We start from the raw sequence: 17239 nt of genomic DNA, 5'->3' as shown, positions 1-17239 counted from the left end.
CAAAATGGATAAAACAAAAAGGGCCGAGATTGCAGCTGAACTCACCACAGCTGTTAACTCTTTGACAGTGCCAGGCCTGGAGTAAGAGATGTGGGGGCTGTGGACCTCACAAACTGAAGAGATGCTAACCTGTCTGATATCTCGTGTCAGAGGTTTTGTTAATGTAGTGTGAAGAATTGGTTTTGTGTTTTGAGAAAAGGCTGACAATTTTCAGAAAATGTGTCTTACTCTGCCATACTATTTTCAAAGTCCTCTTAATTCTAAGCAGGGTCACAGGCTTTTCATGACCTCTTGGGCATCCTTGGGTACTGTTGGCTTGACTTTGTGTTGAACCAGTGGTTGGTCACGGAGTCCCAAATAAATCACAGTTCCTGCATTTTGCGAGAGTGTCAGTTACTGCACTACAGCCATGTGGCACGACTCCCTGAGGGTTATCATTGTTGAGGACCTGATTAGCTGGACCAGGCCCAAGTAATACCTTCCTGTGGCAGAGACAGTATATGGTCATTTCTGGAGGGTGGGACTGGACTGCTTGTCTGCCTTGGGTTTGCCAACTGGGATTTGGATCGTGTGCTGGGTGCAGCAACACACTGTACTAGTGTATGCTCCCCAACCTGACCTGACCTGAGGGTCACAGACAGCTGGAGCCTATACCAGCAATCATAGCGTGCAAGGCAGGAACAAACCCTGGTCTGGGCACCAATCCACCAAACACACCACACACATGTACCGCACAGACACTACGGCCAGTTTAGCATTGCCAACCTCCTAACTTGCATGTTTTTAAACTGTGTGAGGAAACCCATGCTGTCACAGGGAGAACACACAAATTGCATGCAGGGAAAACCTTGAATGTGGACCCTGGTCTTGTTACAGTGAAGCAGCAGCGCTCCTACTGTGCTTCCTTGCCAGTACAATGTGTATTAGCAATTGTAAAATAAATTACTTGGCAGCCACTGGCTTCAAAAGTGAAACACTTTGTGTAGGTAGGTTTAATGTGACTAATGCCTTGGAAGTGTGCATACTGTGAAGAATAAAATCACTACACTGACAACTTACTGCATGTATGCACGCTGGGGGATCTTAGCAGGGTGCCTGTTACAGTATGGTCAGGTGGGTCCTTGTATTCTATCCAAATGCTGGAAGATAACTAGGAGATAAAATGTAAAAAGAAGCTGAAACCTTTGGAATGCTATTTTTGCTAGAAATCTTACCCACTAATCAAAGATAAAGAGAAAACAGTAGGATGAAAAATCAGTAATTCCAGGAAGAAATCTACATTCTGTTTGATTTTGTTTATATCCAAATCATGAAGACTGAATGAACTATTGCATCCGTAATGAAGGTGTCATGTAAAGTGATGTGACATCTAAAACCACCTCCTTCTGCAACTGGGAGCAGCATGCCAATAATGGGAAATATAACTTAGCGGCATCCATTTGCAAAACAAAATTGGACACTGTTAATTTGGCAATAGGCAAATAATCACTGTGCTCTAGAAACATAAGTGCAAAGCATCTGCACAGGAATGTTCCTGAGGATTAGAAACCCATATTCCCATGCTCACTTTTGCCTAGAAAAAAATTATTGTAAGACAAATACATTTTTAAAGTGAACAGCTTGTAACATGTTTCACCCATCCTGGGCCCAATCGCTTTTCTTGTCCATGAAGGGCTCTAAAGAGATTCCCAGGATGTGTGGCCTTTAAACTGATCTGTTGGATTATCACTGCGCCTCTGGCTGACCCTCCTCATAAAATAGGTATGAGCTATAAAGACCTCAAAAGAGGACCGAGAAGCAGCCACAGGACCAAAACAGTCTGTACTCCTTAAAAATGGCATCAATGAAAAATCTCTTGCCTTGTATGGGTGCCAGTGAAAGTCGAATTTCATTTGCTTTTCTTTTGAACACAAAGTGACATTCACACCTGGCATGTCATGTAAAGTGGTGACCACAGAGAGCTTGGGCACATCAGACTAATTGCAGGACGTTCAGAGGAAAGGGATTTTAGAAATGAAATAAGAGGGTGGTACTGTACACTTCCTGATCAGGGGGCATCATCTTCAGCTTAAGGAAGATTTCAGATTCCATGTAACACTGTCAAGTAAGTAGGACAAGGCTTGCGCATGTTCAATATCCAATAAGAGAATAAATAAAAAAATATCTTTGAAAAGCTTTGCTCAAACATTCAAAATTCTATTTTATTTTGCTGCTAAACACAAATTTTAGACCAGTGTTGCAATGGCAGACTTTAAGAAATAAATAAGGTCTGATCTGTCACTGAGACTGTACCCTCAGGAATATGACAATTAGCATGGGGACAATAGTTACACCCTTATAGAGCTTTCATCTTTTTTAAGAGTACAAGTACTGTACCTATGCTGGGGGTACAAGCAGAAAGGACAACAGGCTGGCCAAGGGTCCCGAGTCCATCCAGGGATGCAGGTGAGTGGCCGGAGGGGTGGCATTCCTGTTTAGCTTGTATTGAATACGTAAGGCAGGAGGTGTGTGGAACTGCAGCACATCTTTGTGGCAAATGATGCAGACATCCTAAAACAGTGTTGACAATGATATTATAACACAATTTATATTTAGAATGTTTGCATTGGTGATCAAACTGTCAGCTAACTTGTTCCCAAAATAAATGATACATTTAATAAATCTTGGTGCGTGATTTATTTTATTGCAATTAATTCCAAAGTTGTGCTAACACACCTCCATCAAGGCTCATCCTGAGGAACTCAGGTTTTTTGTGGTCCTAGGCTGTTAAAATTAAGGAGTTGTATTTCTTAGACTGGTAGTGGCTTCTGGTCAATTTAAGTAAATAATTCAAAGTTCAGTGGATAATTTCTTTCAGATTGGCAGAGACCAGGTGTGGTATAGCAGGTCTGCGGCTCTAACAGTTTTTAAATGAATATTCGCCGCACTAGCGGCTTAAGGAGAGAGCATGGTAGTGTGTGCAGGAGCGGTTCCCGGGCGCGATGCGGGCGAGGGTGTTTCCCCACTGAAGTGCACAGGTGCGGGATCGCCCGTGTCCATAATTGATGCCGGGAGCTGCTAATCGCCACACCTGTGCCACGTCCCCATTATAAAAAGTAGAAGCGTGAGTGCAGAGAGGAGAAATAAAGAGAAGGAAAAAATGAAAGGAAAGAGAGAGAGCAGTGGTTAGAGGAAGAAGAAGGCAGGAGGCACTGAGAGCTGGTGCAGGAACGAGCAACCGACCAAAGGCTCGCAGGTTAAAGCAGGCAGCTGAGGGTAGAGCCCTGGAAGGAGTGTGTAGCCGACATTTGAGGAGGCAGTTTGAAGTGGTCACTCCAGATTAGTGATTTCAAGGAGCTGGAGTGACCAAAAAGGTTGATGGCTTGCCGCGTAAGGCAGCAGGAGTCAGGGAGGTTTGGGTGGCTGAGCCCCAGCGGGAGCACTCTGGTCATTGGGGGAACCTGAGTCTCGGTCTGGCGAGACAGCAGAACAGAGCCAGGGGACAGAAGGCAACTGGACCAGGAGAAGGTCAGCTGCAGGTTGGGTGACTCCCCTGTTGCAAAGCCTGTTGGAATAAGCAGGGGAGCCACCAGCTAAAAGAAGAATAGCTTCCAGCCATGGTTTTAACCTTGTTTTAAAGGCTTTGTGTTTGGATTTTAACATCCACTTTTCCCATTGGTTTTTATGGATTATTTATTTATTAATCTTTGAAGCACTGCACTTTATTTGGACACTATAGTTTGATTGTTTTTAATACAAGCACTTGCACACTTTACACCTTCCCCTTGGCTCCATGTGTGATTTGTCCTCATCTGCCAGTTCATCTGCTTACATTACCGATGGTGTTAGGTTCAAGAGGCTCCCAAAACAAGAAGAGGGAGCATGGAGCAGGACCTGCACTGTCACACCAGGGTCTTTGTGAAGATATCTGAAGCTCACACACACACACACACACACACATGGCTGCAGTCTACATCCCCAGTAACCAGCCATGTATATAAGAAAGTTTCCCTGTTGCTCTCAGAGTCCTTTAAATGTAATTTGGCAAACTTCAGGAGGGAGATAGCCTTTCTAACAAAAAGTGCTGCTGAGTAGGTCTTTCTTCCAACAGGTTCTTCCATCTCAACAGACTTCTGAAACTCTGTTAGTGTATCCATTGGGTCCTTGGTCATCTTCCTGATCAAAACCCATCTTGTCCAGTCACTCATTTTGGCCAGATGGCAAACTCTAGCAAAAGTCCTGGTGGTTTCAACCTTCATCTATTTCATAATTATTGATGATCTTATTTTTGGCATTATTATGATCACTGAAAGCTTTAGTAATGGTTTGATACCCCTGCTCTGATCTATGTGTCACCATAATTTTATCATGGAGGTCTACAAAGAGTTCCTTGAACTTCATAGCTTGGTTTTTATCCTGACATTCAGTGTGAATTGTGGGGCCTTCTATACAAGGGTATGTATCTTTCAAAAGATGTCCAATCTATTCAGTTTGCCACAGGTGGATGCCAATCAAATTCTAGAGGCATCTAAAGGGGAATTAAAGCAAACTGGTGGCACCAGGTGACAATTTGAAATAGCAAAGCAGAGGATCTGGAAACATGAATGACAGATTTTTATTTTTAATAAACTTGCAACCAAATATGAAAACAAGTTTTCTCTTGGTTATTATGGTTATTTAGTGTAGGCTAAAGGACAAAAATGGCAAATTTATCATTTTGAAATTAAATCTGCAACACAGTAAAGTGTGCAGAAAGTGAAGAGCCCAGTTAATCACAAGCATCACTTGGGAGGACAACTTGAAGCTGCAGTGGACCCCAGGATTGGAATTAAGAGCCACTGCACAGGAGTGAAGCCCATCATGCTTGGCACTTGCAGATAAAATGTCACTCATTGGTTTCTCATTACTTCTCACATTTAAAGAAGCAAACAACAAAAAATGTGATCAGTGTAATAATTAATAAAAAAAGGTGTGAAAACATTCAGATTTATGAAAATTATTATAGTCACTGGCAGAAGTTGCAGTGTGTTTAGAATATGGAATTCAGCATTTGGTGGGTTTGCATGGAGAACACGTTTAGGGTATTGCAGCAATGTTTATTATACACTGCATATGCCCTGTGCAAAGCTTTGAGTTTTTTATATTTTATATACATTGCACAGAACAATGTCATAAGATGTCATGAAGCTGCCTAAAGAAGAAGAAAAGATATAAATAATGTTTTACTTTCAAATTTCAAAAAGACATTTCTATTATCCAATAAAATACTTTGTTGCATACAAGAGCTGTCTGGCAGTCTGGGCCAGAATACACACATTTTCACAAAAAGAGGACAGATAGTGTGTTGGTGACAAAATCTGGTGTATTTATATTTGGGAAATATTCACACATACACACACTCTTGTGATCCTTGCAAAAGTTTTCTTTCACCAATTAAAACACTTTTCTCGCCTTCCCACTTTTATTTTCTAGCCTTGTGTAGTTCTAACCCTTTGGCTTAGTCGCTTCACTTATGTTTTCAGGTGATGATCTGGATTTAAGGAATAAATCAAAGATATATTGTCACCAAACCATTAGCATCCTTCTTCTGAACATACATCTTTGAATATTTAGAAAAAATTGATGGTCACTTGTTAAAAATCTGTTGGACTCATCTTGAGTTAAAGGTATCTATAGAATCCATGATGCACGCATGCAGACTCTCTATTTTGTCTATAACTTACAGTGTGTTTCTCCTACATGCATGTGCTGGGATGGCACTGACCTAACCAGTCAAAAAATGGAACAGTTCTCTAAGTTTGCTGTTCAAAATGCAGAAATTGGAGTAAGCTCGGCCATCACTCCTACAGTGTAATGTTTCCAAGAAGATTATGTGACCAAAAGGGCGTTCTTGAACCTTTCTGCTCTCGGAAATATGAAAAAAATCCCAGGTGAAAAGAAAAAATTATGTATGTTAACAAATCCCAAGCAATACAAAGATTGGAAAAACAGACGGAGTAATATAACGATACCACTGGGCAAAATTAGAAAGACTACTGCCTCTTGGTGTATGTTCAAGCCAAGGTCTCTGCCCTGTATGTTATATTATTTAGTAGATAGATAGATAGATAGATAGATAGATAGATAGATAGATAGATAGATAGATAGATAGATAGATAGATAGATAGGATACTTTATTAATCCCCAAGGGGAAATTCACAAAAATTATGTTATTAATTCTGTTTTTGGGTTTGTTCTTTCTGTTTTGTTCATTTAATTATGCCATCCATCCATCCATCCATTTTCCAACCCGCTGAATCCGAACACAGGGTCACGGGGGTCTGCTAGAGCCAATCCCAGCCAACACAGGGCACAAGACAGGAACCAATCCCGGGCAGGTTGCCAACCCACCGCAGTTTAATTATGCTGTTAATTAATTTTGAATTTTTTATTCTATTCATAAGGTATTAGTCTGATTTGTTTTCTGCCCTGTCCTCTTCATATAGAGTCTTGGTGTGCAGGGCAGCTTCAGCATTTTCTGTGTGATTCCTGATTTTGGTTTTAGATTCTTTCTTTGTTGGATTTACTGGCTTTGATCCCTGTTTTGATTAAGACATTGTTAATTGGCTGCTGTTTTATGGATTTGATTTCTTTTTTCCTGCCTTGCCTTTTTAAAAAGTCAAAATACTAAATGAACTGTGTTTTGTTTATATTGAACCAGAGGTTTTACAATTTTCCCCTCCTTCCTTTGGTGAACGTTTGGATAATTTGAACTGTAAATGTCTTGGCCCCATTGAGTTTGAGGGTTAGGCTGAGCCCTACTCTTTTGGCCCACACCTGTAAAAAGGGCAAGTCTGGCTTTTGTGTTGTTTGTTGAAGCCTGTACCCACCTTTTTACTAATTGTGAATAATACTTATAATAATAATAATAATAATCTTTACATTTATATAGCATTTTTCTCACTACTCAAAGCACTTTACATAGTGAGTGGGGAGCCACTTCAACCACCATTAATGTGGTGCACCCACCTGGGTGATGCAGTCATTTTTGTGCCAGTACACTCAGCACCCATGAGCTGTTAGGTGGTGAAGCGGTGAGAGACAATTAGCCAATTAGACACAGGGAATGATTAGGGGAGCAGAATGAAATCAGGATACACTCTGCTCTTTACGAAGGATGCCCAGAGATCTTTTATGATCTCAGAGAGCCAGGACCTCAGTTTTACATTCAAAAGATTGTGCCATTTTTGCTGCCCAGTGTTATTGTCACTGCACCGGGGCATTGAAATCCACACACAGAATAAGCGCCCCCTGCTGGCCTCATCAACATCTCTTCCAGCAGCAACCCAAGCTTTTTCTGGCTCGTCTCCCATCCAAGTACTGGCTAGGCCTGAATGTGCTTAGCTTTGGATGGATTACCTGTTCTGATGTGCATGTTGCATCACAACACTCAGGCTTACTTAACCCATTGAATTGTCTCTAACTAGACCCATGGATTTGCTGGCCAACTTCTGATTATAAATATCACCACCAAAATGGCCATTCTCATCCTTCTTTCCTTCCTTCCTTTCTTCCTTCTCTTCCAACATCTCCAGCCTGTTATGTTTTAGTAAGGGTTTCTCCCCTGGCTTACGTTTATATTATCTTTCTTTGTCTTTTTGATCATTTTTTAATTTGATTATCTACAGTATTATGATTATGTATGTTATTAAAGTTTTGTTTATTTATCATTCAGTTGATATTTTTAATGTATCATTGTTTTTATTATGTTTAAGAATATATGTGTACTCTTTCTTTAAATCTCTTTATGTACCTTGTGTTTTGGTGGTGGAACCTCAGGAGGCAGGACCACCTCTGATTTTACTACAAGGGTCCACCCCAGCCCAATTAAAGGAAAGCTGGAAAGTGTACTCCCCATGGTTCATTAAATACACTTTGGTGGATTGTGGGTTTTCTGTGAGTGTTGTTCTGTTTCTTTATACTTACTGGTTTCTTTGACTCTTTCTGGCCTCTGTTTTAGGATTTTGACTGAGGACTTTGTATCGGTTCTTTTTTGTTTTCAGATTGCTTTGCTGGCAACTTGTTTTGCTGTTTTGAGCATTTTGTTATATTTGTTGTATTTTTTTATTTTTGTTTTGTATTGTTTTGTTTTATAAAGATTCTTTTATAGCCCATCTCCCTACAGGCCATGGGTTTACAGTGGTCCTCCTCCTTGTAAGGGCACTTTATTTATTTTTTGGAACTTCATAGCATATGTTTTAACTTTGAATCCAATGCCAGTAGGCAGCCAGGCTCCCTGGGAGTGAGCCTTATGTGGGCAGACTAGTAGGGAGTCTGGCCTGCTTTTTGGCTATGTTTTGGAAGCCGCACACCACCTTGGCCATTTTGTACTTCTGCAATCACAACATAACCATTTTTTGGTATAAACAGATGTCAGCATGTGAAACGACTGTGGTTTAATTTTTCTTACTTTTCAATCTAAACATTGGAATGAACCAGAGTATATAATAGGACGATTAAGTAAAGAATTTAAGATTTCTGTCTTCACTATGTCCTGCATGCTGTATATGCCGTATATTTGTACATACTCCTATTTCTAGCAAGATGGCTGCGTGTGTAGACATAGCAGCTGCTCCGAATCAAAAAAATGTGTTAAACGTCGTCTCTTATATGAATTGTGCTGTGTATTGTGAAAGCCATGGGGACGCACAGCTCCCCAGACCTGGACACAGACAGGCATAGAGACATACATGTGCAAAACACCACACAGTTTATTTCTTCCTGGGGTAGCTCTATTTTCTGCTCCCCACGTCAGAGCCCAGTACACAATTATACAGCACAACACTGCTGTCCCTTCTCTTTTTCTTTCTTGTTTCTTTCTCTCTCTTTCTCTTGTCTGCTACCTCCACTCCTCTCCCAGCAAGCTTTGTCCTCTGCTTCCCAACTCTGGCTCTTCGAACAGAGTTGGGGTGGCCTCTTTTATAGTACACCCGGAAGTGCTCCAGGTGCTCCTGGATCCTCTTCCAGGTGTGACGGAAGTGCTGTAGTTCAGGGCTCTGGAAATGTCCAGGCTCCCCCTGGCAGTGGGCAAAGGGCCCCAGCAGGGTTGAGCTTCTAAACTCCCAACCCGTAGCTCCGATGTAATCCGGGGAGGATTGCCCTCTTGTGTTCCGGGGGGAGGTATTGCAGTGAATATGTCCTCTATCCTGGTCCTTCCATCACAGGGGCATCCCAGTATACAATGCAGAATACTGCCCTCAGACCTGCTCCTAGTAGTTTATAAATATGCAGTACATTGTTGCACCTGTTACTACTGTTGTCTTTTATTTTTAGTTGTATTATTTATTTATTACTTCCTATTTCAAATTACTACTATCTATTCACTTACCTACTATTTATGATCTATTTTTAGTATAGTATAGTTTTTTACCTGTCTCACTTGTGTTTATGAGGAACGTTATTTTGTGCCACTGTATTCTGCAGTGGCGCAGTGGGTAACGCTGCTGCCTCGCAGTTAGGAGACCCAGGTTTGCTTCCCAGGTCCTCCCTGCGTGGAGTTTGCATGTTCTCCCCGTGTCTGCGTGGGTTTCCTCCGGGTGCTCCGGTTTCCTCTCACAGTCCAAAGACATGCAGGTTAGGTACATTGGCGATTCTAAATTGTCCCTAGTGTGTGCCTGGTGTGTGTGTGTGCCCTGTGGGGGGCTGGCGCCCTGTCTGGGGTTTGTTTCCTGCCTTGCACCCTGTGTTAGCTGGGATTGGCTCCAGCAGACCCCCGTGACCTTGTAGTTAGGATATAGCGGGTTGAGTAATGGATGGATGGATGGTATGCTGCAGTGCTGTGTATGGTACGATAATGAAGCCGTATGACTTGACTTGATTTGAAATGCTGTATTCATTTAGAGCACAGGACTGAAATTCTTAGTTCATGTTTTCACCACAGATGAGCCCAGTGACTTTGCTTGCTGCTTTAATAATTCGTTGCAATTCCATTTGTTTTGCGCGGACCTACTTCAAAAAATACAGATGAGACAAAACGACAGACTGCTTAGTAGAACAGATGAATGCAATGTTTGTAAAATATAGTAGCTACCACATATCTTAACATGCAAATGGTACAATTATAAAACATACTAACAACATTAAAATAAAAACAATTATTTAATTTCTTAATAGAAATTATGCAAATTAGACAAATGTAGAACTACCTTACCCAGTGAAACCTGAAAATCTCAGATAATGTAAAATTTTCCAGAATGTTTTGTGAGGATGCTTAATTTACTAAAGCATCCTTCCATTCAGAACCAGACCCAGTTCAGCCAGTTCATGGTCATGGCTTCTGAAAGCCTCTCCTGGCTGCATCACGCACAGTAGTCCAGATTTAGGCAATCTAAACTGACATTTAGTTGGGATACTGAGGTTTACTTTTCTGTGTCCACTGTTGATTTAATTGGACAATGTCAGACTCTGGTAGTCAGGGTACAGCGCATGTTTTCAGTGTAGGCACATGGCCGATTCAGGTTCTCCAGGAGTATTTTAAAAAATATTAAGTCAGCGTATTAGGAAGGAATACATAGTGCCACTCACTTCCCTACTCTGCATTCCAAAGAACTTTGGTCATTAGGCAATTTTAAACACCTTCTTGGGCTCACTATCAGGATTGTGTGATCTCTAGTGATGAGACTGTGCTGCGTTGTCTGATGTTTCCTCCCAGGCCTCACTGTTTCAAATTGCAGAGTCAGTTTGCAGAGCTTTTTCAACAGGGACATACAGTATCACGCTGTGTAGTTATGGTAGAAGACAGGTCCAGTTTTCCTTTGTTTCAGTTTTGATTACGGTGACCTCATTTATATGAATGCATCTGATATGATATTGAAGTTTCTTAATGCTGTTTATGAGAGTGAACTCTGCTTTATTACTGTCGTTGCTTATGGAGGTCTTCATTGTACTCTATATTTAAAGGTGAGATGGCTTTCCTTCATTCAAAGAAGAACATGTCATTATCTGATTCTTGTTTAAAATGTCATTCTGAGTAATATAAAGGCAAGTCCCTTGCTGACTGCCTGGGCAGAGGGACAGCACTGGTGTGTATGATCTTGACTGAGGCTGTGTTCCTTCTACTGGCCAAGAGGTGTCATTGTTTCCCCCTTGGCTTCAATTTCTGACATGCAAGAGGATCATGCAACTATGACTTCACTTACACTCTAGCTGCAAGTCCTTCGTCATCCACCTGAAGCTAAGCATGTCTGAGCCCAGCTAGTACTTGGAAGAGCGATCAACCAAGAAAAACTTGGGTTGCTGCTGGAAAAAGTGTTGTTGAGTCCAACAGGGGGTGCTTACCTTTTGGTCTGAATGTGGAACCCAATGCCCCACTGCAGTGACATGTCCTAAATGATGAGATGTAAAACCAAGGTCCCGAGTCTCTGTGGCCATAAAAGTTCCCCGGGCTTCCTTTGTAAAGAAGAGGGTGTACCTTGATGTTCTGGCTAAATTACCCACCATGGCCTAGTCATTCTCCCCCAATCATCCCCTGTCCCTAATTAGCTATCTCACTCAATACCACCTAGTAGCTAATGTCTGGTTAATGCTACACATTAGGGGATGATAAAGTGGCAGCCCACTCACTATGTAAAGTGCTCTGAGTAGTGAGAAAAGTGCTATGTAAATGTAAAGATTATTATTATTATTATTATTATGCTCATGCAGGTGTTAATGCTTGCTGCTCTTGGAAGACATCCTGCCTATATACAAGGCATACCACCTCCAAAGGAGGTGTGGAGGTTTGCAATGGGATTTATATTTGTTGTGTGCCATCCTAGTGGTGCCCCTGCCTCTGGCAACATCATGTCAGTAAAGCACCTCCCTCACACTGTACATTTTTATTTTTCTGACATTTTCTGCTCAGTCCCCAAGTATCCACACATTAATAAAAACTAGATGGTGGGACAGAGTGGATCATAGTGGGTTGTTCCATGCTTATGGATGTTTATTTCTGTATCTTCTATTATTTTTTAAACTGATTACCAAAAAAACTACATGCTATAATGAAAGAACCACATTTTAATCTTTAACAGCTTAATTTACTGCTCCTGCCTATTACAAAGTTTGGTAGCTGTAAAATGCATTTCTTTACCAGGAGAAGCAGTACGTGACAATGGAAGAGTTTTCGCTCAGCTGTAATTGCACTCAGGATTTTGAACAGTAACGGATGGAAGTTCTAATTTATTTTGACAGACCGGAGAGTAATAAAGTCTTGTAAACATCCATTGGAGAGTCTTTCTGGTGTTTCTAAATTTAATCTGTGCCCCTCTGCAGAGTGCTGATATAAACTGAGCACTAAATGATATTTATTGATTTAAAGTTTTATTATCTATCTGTTATATGGTGCCTTTCATTTCTAGCTATCCTTCTATCCATCGTATTTGACTTATTACAGAGTAATTACTTTAAAATTGATGTAGAAAGGTATTGCCATAATGCACAAATATTATTTGTATTTTTTCTCCCAGAGCTGTACTAGCCAGTTTCTAATGTGGGCTGGAGGCCAAGCCAGGGTATTTGTATGATGATTGGGAATGCGACTTTTCTTCTGAGCTTTGAAGAATTTCCAGCAATGCTCATATGACTTGCTACCAGGCCAAATGTCTGTAACAGAAGGAGACGGGTGTTGAAGAGCACAGTGTCAAATTGCTGTCCGGCAGATACTGTATCACTTTCCCTGAATATACGGTGTGTAATTAGTTGACACAGTGTATGGCGGTATGCTTCCAGAACTTCATCCGGGTATATTTATTTGACATTTGCAGAGACATGCACTGCTTTTGTTATATTTGATTTTTTTTTTCATATTATTTTTACCAAATCCATACAGATGAAGCCATATATCACATATTCTGACATTCATATTTGATTTTTTTTTTGCATCTTTTTAAAAATCTCTTTCTTGTGTACCAAATTGGCTGCAGTTCATTAGTACTAGACATTGCAACTGAATTATTATGGAAAGTAAACTGAACCCAAAAAAACAGGCTTGGTTTTTGCTTGTACTTTGCATCTCTGCTTACAAAAGGGGCTTCACTAACTGAGTGGGTTTGAGAATTTTATGTTGTATTATTTCGACAATTTACAATGTGAAAGAGAAGCAGAAAAAAACACTAATTACAACCTTAGTGAAACAAACAACAGAGTGTAATTGCAGACTGCAGTACCTATGAGGTTAGTCATGTAACACCCCATCATCATGAAATGCCCTCAAGCGTCAGTCACAAAGTGCCCATTGCATGACCCCGTTACACTACGGTTAAGATTAGGGCTGTGGGAGGGTTATCTGACTTGAAGGGCATTTCATGACATTGTGGGCATTACCTGATCTACGTCATATGTATTGCAGGCTGCAGTTAGACCCATCTCGAAACAGTGTCTTTCAAGTTAAAAAATGAAGAGTCCATTTTAGGACAAGTTATATAAACACAGACACACACATTATTATAGTTAATAGTCCTAGGAGAATTTAATTTTATAACACTCTGACAACAGCAGCTGAGCAGAAGAAAATGTTAAGTCTTATCATTAAGCAAGGCTTGGCAAAGGCTGACTGTTGAAGACTGAAATGACCCCCGTAACCTAATCAAGCAATGCTGTGTTCCATTTACCTTGGAAAGTGGATGTCGGAGCTGGGAATGACATCACAACCATGTTGATCGAGTTCTAGTAAAACATTCAGGAAACCAATATGGATGTGTCCAGGAAAACCTTTGTTGTGCTTGTTCCACAGGAATGAATAGCAGTTGATAACATCATGTTAGTTTCCTCCCACAGTCCAAAGACATGAAGGTTAGGTGGATTGGCGATTCTAAATTGTCCCTAGTGTGAGCTTGGTGTGTGGGTGTGTTTGTGTGTGTCCTGCGGTGGGTTGGCACCCTACCCGGGATTGGTTCCTGCCTTGTGCCCTGTGTTGGCTGGGATTGGCACCAGCAGACCCCCGTGACCCTGTGTTCGGATTCAGCGGGTTGGAAAATGGATGGATGGATGGAACATCACATTACATGGTATTTTGCATATCCATACACCACAGCAACATGTTCCATGGATAGGAGTTGGACAGACCTGTGTGTACGACTAATTTAATGAGACACAAACAGACAGAAGTGCTTATCTTTATATATAATATGCTACTGTGGCTGTTCGTTTGTCTGTCCGGGATTTTAAATCACCTGTAGCTGTTTGAACTATTGAACTGAAATTTGGTTCACGTATACTACGTGATGTCTACTATCCACTTTCGGGGTGATGACTGACCTCCAAGGTTATTCCACTTTTTATTTTTATTGTAGAATCAACTCTCGGCAGCAGGGCGGTGTGTGGCGTATGCCTATGGACGCCGTTCTCATCCCTACCACCTTCTCTATCCCTTCCCCTCCTCTCCACATGTTAAATCATTCTTAAGGCAGATTGAAGACTTACAAAAGATTTAAAAAAAACCCTCAAATATTTGGGGAAATATCACTTTACCACTGCTTCATTTTCAGAAATGAGGGCCGAATCTTAATTATTTCTGACGGAATGGAGAACTAATAAAAAAATTATTTTTTGGTGTGCTGTATTGAATGATTTCTCTTTATCTTTACTCTAAAGTTTACACCATAGGCATCATTTCAGTGCGATTTAATTTTTTTATGGTACTATGCATACAACATTTATGTCACTATTAAAATATACATTTCTGGTGAAGAAATATCTATGCAAGTGAAGAAAATGCTGAATTTGACCAATATATGGAAAAAAAACTATAACAGAAAATATAAAACCTATACACCAAGTATGGAAAAATATTTACTATATTGTATACTATAAGTGATAATATGTCCTTATACTGTAGTTATTGTTATGATCTGCATAAGATCAAGAAGGAGACCAGGAAAAATGATATAAAACAAAAAACCCAACTAGAATTCATTCTTTGGAAGGGCCTTTTATCTTCTAGTCTGAGAAGCAGGGAACTGAAGAAGGCTGCCCACAATCATGAAGGTGGTGAAAGCACCAGAAGAAAGCAGGCAGTGCGAAGTCCTAAATCAGGCAGCGGTCAAAATAAATAAATAAATAAAGGAAGGAAGAGAAATCATTCAATTAAAGCCAACACATACAAGAAAGAAAATGCTGTAAAAGGTTCTTACACTAACAATTGCAGTCACCCCTAATACACACTAATAAAAATGGGTCTGTTCAAATTGAATCCAGTACCTGGATGTATGAAGTTGTACCCTGCTGTCTTTTATAGGTGGTTTATGATGGCCAACATGGCCTTGTGAGAGACAGTGGGCAATGCGGCAGTAAACAAGATGGCTGTGACCGTGTAAAATAAGGCCCCAAAATGGTGGTGAACATCTAAACACAGAATACAAGCTTGTTTTGATGGACTAATGATAGAAAAAAATGGTACAAAGTGACTTTATGAAAATTACAAAAATATAGATTACAACAATTATTGTGAAGAACTATGCATAGAGCTGAATGATTACTTTCAAAAAAAATAACAAGGACCGTTTTATGGTTGATATGGCATTTCACAAGACATGATTATATACTATCATCAAGACAGTATAACTCATTTAGTTAATCTGGTTCCTGAATATTGTACGAATACTAACTGACTTCTTGTGTATTCTTACCTCTAAGGCATAGTAGTAGTCACATTCGTGTCAGAATGTGAGGCGGAGCACACAGAGTCCATTGACCACCTGCATCTCTGTCTTGTCTGGGGACTGTAATGTCTCAGACCAGATTTCCCTGCAGAGAAAGGTGAGAGCAGCTGAGAAAATCATTGGAACATCTCTCCTTCTCTTAGAGGAACTCTACAGAAAACTCAACAGGGACACCAACATTATTGGAGACCACAAAGGGCTTTTTAGCCTTCTTCCTTCTGGCAAGCAGTACTGAAGAATATGGTGTAGAACTGCCAGATTTCATAAAAGTTTAGGTGTGCAAGCCATTAGACCTTTAAGCAATGATCAGTCTGTTAATAAACTGCTAGTCTGGTAATATGGTGCAATATATAAGTCATTTGTACAATGCGTTTTGATGATTTTCTGTTGTTTAATCTTGTTTTTCTAATCGTTACTGTAGTTGTTATTCTTGTTATTTTTGTCATCTATTCTTGCACTTATTCGGGCCGGGTGAAGCTGTTTTGTTCTGCTGTGGTGTGACTTTAAATGGAAAACAAAGTTAACCCTAACTCTTAACCTTAACTTAGGAGCCAGGGTACAGCTTGGTTCTCTTGAATGAGACACAAATTCCCCTGAACAGGAGGAAAGGTTTGCCGATTAGTTTTATGATTTCTATTGGCTTATGTTTTAACATTTAAGTATAAAGCATATTGCAAACTATTTTTCTCACAATTTTTTGCAGTGCAGCAGCACCGCTATCACTGAGAAAAATTAGATTTTCAGGTGAAATGCACAAAAATTTGCAGGTCAGTTTCAATCAAGAGTTTTCTGTGCTGAGACCTGTGACATTCATTACTGTTTCATTTCTTTATCAAGCCTGTCAAAAAGCCAAATACAGAACTTTTTCCTTCTTTTTTTTTTTTTTTTTAAAAAACAACACATACTGCAAAATTGGTCTGGTACACTAGGGAATGTACCACACAACACCACAACAGACATTGTTTTAGGAGATTTTGATCTTCCTGCTGTACTTATCAATTTGAACATGCCCACCAGCCACATTAGCATCATAGAGGAACAGGCTGATGCTCTTGTGATCCCAGTCTGCAACCATATAACATCATACATTAAGAATGAGCACTTAGGGAATTGAAGGAGTGTGTGTGTGTAACTCATTGCTGTTCATCAAAAATGTGGTTCATCCACAATATCTTGAACCAGGCCATTCTCATTCCTGGTAAAACAGTAATAGGCCGCATTTAACAAGGCGCATTTGTAGCAGAGTATAAGGAGTTGCTTAAACGATCATTTTTTAAATAAGGGACCACATGTTTTCCTTAAAATGCTTGTTCTTATATGCTGTCTGTTGTAACATCAAGGATTCCTGTAGACAATCTGTTATGGTTTACATGTGTTAATGTATTGCTGTTTTTGTAATTTTTTGAGCAATTGTGTTATTTTTATGTATTTTCTATTTTGATTATTATTGTACAGTCTCTTTAATTTTACTTATCTTCCATGTTCTTTGTGGGTGGAGCCCCAAGAGGCAGGACCACCCTGATGTCACGACTCCTGAGTGCTCCCACTGGCTATATAAGTAAGCTAAGAAGCCTTAGGAGTAG

The sequence above is a fragment of the Erpetoichthys calabaricus genome, chromosome 4, assembly GCF_900747795.2.
Source record: "Erpetoichthys calabaricus chromosome 4, fErpCal1.3, whole genome shotgun sequence".
NCBI lineage: Eukaryota > Metazoa > Chordata > Cladistia > Polypteriformes > Polypteridae > Erpetoichthys > Erpetoichthys calabaricus.
The sequence above is the reverse complement of the archived record's forward strand: the minus strand, read 5'-3'. Positions refer to the sequence as shown.